Below are 3,893 nucleotides of genomic sequence, written 5' to 3'. Positions count from 1 at the left end.
GCAGCCCAGCCCAGAAGCCTGGCTTCTTCTCATTGGGCTATTCTGGTCATGTGCACGGGAGGGAGGGCGGGGAAACAGCTGCCATGGTTACGGTCTTCTCTCGTTACCAGGAAACCTCATTCCTGGTCATAGGAATAGAGCAAGAGAAAAATGTGCATATAAAACAGCGTCTTTATGGTGACATCTTTCCGACACATTTTCATGAGTAATAGTAATAATAGTCAGCATCTACTGTGTGTCAGGCACGGTGTGAAGGGCTTTACAGATAACTCATTTGAGGTCCCCCATTTTAGAGTTGAGGAAAGAGGCAAAAAGGTTAAGTCGCAGCCAGCTAGTGAGGTCCCATTTGAAGTCCGGGTCTTGCCAACTCCAAGCCCAGATCGATTTAGCGACCTCATTATTTGACGCGTTCGCAGGGCCCGCCTGGCGAGGGGCAGTGTTCTGCTAAATGGAGTCAAATCTCTAATTAATTAATTTTAATGATGTAATTATTTGATTTAGTTTATATTTTTAAATATTATTAACAATTAGTAGAGCTTTATTTTCTCTCTTAACTTTCCCATCAATTTCATGTTGAAGAGATGGAGTCTCCTAGAAAGTATTTTCTATCGCTTGCTCATTCTCAAGCCTTCAGCAGGGATTCCTTTCATGTATACGTGCAGGTGATCCTCCTAAAAATTTTGTGGAGATAAGAAAGGAGGCTGCTGCTGATTTCATGGTTAGCTTTTTTCTGTTTCTAATAAGGCCTGAGATTTCCCGTAAGAGTTTGGCATGCACCCCTTTTCAGACGGTTAGTGACTGTCCCTCGGTGTCCTTATCGTTCTTGTGCCCACTTCTGCAGGGCTCTCCTGTGAGGATCCTTGGCTGGCCTCCCCGGCTCTCTGGCACGGCCAACTGCGGCCACTGGCAGCTCCGGCCCCACTTCTGTGATAACAGCCAAGGTTGGGGGAGCATAACAAGGCATAACGGAATCCTAAGCAGGAACTCGTTTTCTTTATTTCTAACCATTTTACATTCTAATTCTAGGAATTTTAGGCCAGGTAGTCATTTCACACCACTCAGTGTCCGCAGCCACTGAGATCGCACATCCATGCTAGCCTTAAAAAGATCCTTTTGAGAGCCCTCTTAAGAGCAGCCAAAGGGGGGGAGGGGAGCGCAGCTGGGTAGCTGGGTAGCCGAGTGGATTGAGAGCCAGGCCTAGAGACAGGAGGTCCTAGGTTCAAATCTGATCTCAGACACTTCCCAGCTGAGTGATCCTGAGCAAGTCACTTCACCCCCATTACCTACCCTTACCACTCTTCTGCCTTGAAGCCAATACACAAGACTCCAAGACCGAAGGTAAGGGTTTTAAGGAAAAAAAAAAAGAAAAAAAAAGCAGCCAAAGGCATCACTTAAAAAAAATTTTTTTAAAGAAAATAATTATTAAGTAGGAGAAAGTTGTCCTTTAAGAACATCTAAAAATTTTGGTCTGTGGAGAAGACAGAATACCCCAACTTTTCATCATAAAGAAAAAGCAGCTTGAAGAGAAATCCCTCCTGTTACCAGAATGCTACCATTGACTATTATTATATACATTCTTCTTTCTTAAATAAAGATTTTCAGTGAAGAAGGAAAGGGAATTTAGTGTGTAATTAGAATCTGCTTCCCAGACTCCCAATTCCCAGCATCCCACTTTTGTGGGAGGCCAATAAGAGAAACAGAGTCTCAAATAGATATTTTTATCTGGACCTCATCAAAAGCTACTCTGCTAGTCAGAGCCAGACTGGTTGGGCTATCTAAGATAAAAACCTGAGACTCCTCTTTTGACCCCTTTTGTGATCCATACCTTTTCTTATTGGAAAAACATTGTGGTCTTATTGGAGAGCTTTGGGTTCCTGGCAAACCAACAGTCAAGAGGTTAACATTCTCTTCTTTGGTCAGAAATACAATTGCTTGGTTTTAGACAGTCAAGGTCAAATCTAGACAAATCCTCCTTCAGTGGGGGCTATTTGCCCCTGAGAAAAGTATTCCCAGTCTTAGCTTGCTGATAATCACATAGCTTAAAGTCCAGCCTGGTTCTTATCTTCACCTTGAAGGTTCTGAAACCTCTTTGTATTGTCCAAGTTGTAATGGCATTTCTGCACAACCGTAAATCTTTCTCTGTGCTTTTGGGTGAAAGGGAGTTTGAATTTTCATATATAATAAACTTGTGACTCAATGGCACTTGGGAGAAGCAGCTATGAGTTAACAGAAAGATCCTCTCCCGTGTCCCATTACTTTATCAACTAAGCTGTCTTTATCAGATTATCTGGAGATGATAAATAGATTTCAACACACTTTCCTTCTCACTTTCAGTCCTTCTGTTTTGGAGGTAAAGTTTTTTGTAACCCTGTCCTTCTTTCTTCATGGGGCTAGGAAAACTCTTTACTCAGGATTTTACTTTTTGTCTTTTATTTCTTTACTTCAAGTGATTGTAAATAAATCTTATAAAATATAATACTTGGAGTTATTGGATATTAATTTTAATCTTATAATAGCTCATTCCATGTCCTAAGTATTACACACAGATCCTCACAAAAACCCATCATATAGTTGAGGAGGCTGAAGCAAACAGGGTAAGTGACTTGCCCAGGGTCACACAGCTAGGAAATGTCTGAAGCCAAAATTCAACTCAGATCTTCCTGACTCCAGGCCTGGCTCCACCTCAGCACCCCAACAATGAGATTGGAATCCAGATGATCTTTGGATAACACATTTCATTTTGACTAAAGAAATTCCTGAAATGAAAGAATAAGGGTTTTTAATTAATTTTTCAAAGAAAAGACAAGCAAAAACTAAAGCTTACATTAATGAGTTGTTTTCATAGAATAAGAAGAAATATTTCACAATGGCCAATTGTTCCTATTAAAATAGCCTAAGAAATAGGAATTTTTAGTAAATGATAGTTTTAGGGATAAACCTCAACCCTCATTTAATCTATTGTGGGGGAGGGGGCCAGCTAAGTGGCACAGTGGATAGAACATCAGGTCTAAAGTTGGAAGGAGCTGGATTTCAATCTAGCCTCAGACATGTTCTAGCTGTATGACCTTGGATTAGTCACTTAACCCTGGTTGACCTTCTGTCTTAGCAACAAGTGAAGAGTTTGAAAAAAAAATCTTATGGATATAAAGAAAAATTCTCTGAAAAATAATATAGTATATATGTTTGTATAAGAATTGCTGAGTTTTGTTATGTGTTAATTTCTTTTTCATATTTAAGAACCATTACTTGAAGCAAATCAAGGGTATAGTCTGTTCTTTTTCAAAGATCTTTTTTCCCCCATTTACATGTAGAAACAATTTTTAACAGTTTTCTGATATTTTGTGCTTCAGTCCTCTCCCTGCCACCTGACTAAATGGCAGTGCTTTTGTGCCACATATTATGTCCATATTCCCTGTGCTAAGACAGAGGCCACCTATCACAGTTACAACAGAAAACGCAGAGGAAATAAAGTGAAAGATTAGGGTTCTTGTTTTTTACAAAAACATCTTCCAGCAGAGGATATGGCTTCCAAACAGCGTCTGAATCCTCAAATAACTCACGTTCCTCCCCAAAAAGGTCAGAAAAGACACAGCTTTGCTCCTTCATTAGAATGCGTGCGCATTAAAGCTCACCTTCTGCCTTTCTTTCCCGGCTTCCTCCCCACACCTGGTCTGATGCTGAAGATGAAAGTCTTCCAACTTCTGCATTTCTTCTTCAAAGCTGCTTCCAAGATCCTTGTTGTTCTTCAGGAAGACCTTCATCACCTCCACATGCTTTACCACCTGCGACAGTAAAGCCAAACAAAACATTAACATGGAAAATGACTGCCACACGTGGGCTTCTCGTTTTGAGCTTGACCTTGGGGTGGCGGGGAATGGTCTGAAGCTCACAGA

This window comes from Gracilinanus agilis, chromosome 3 (assembly GCF_016433145.1).
Source record: "Gracilinanus agilis isolate LMUSP501 chromosome 3, AgileGrace, whole genome shotgun sequence".
NCBI classification, from domain to species: Eukaryota; Metazoa; Chordata; class Mammalia; order Didelphimorphia; family Didelphidae; genus Gracilinanus; species Gracilinanus agilis.
This window is presented reverse-complemented; position numbering follows the sequence as displayed.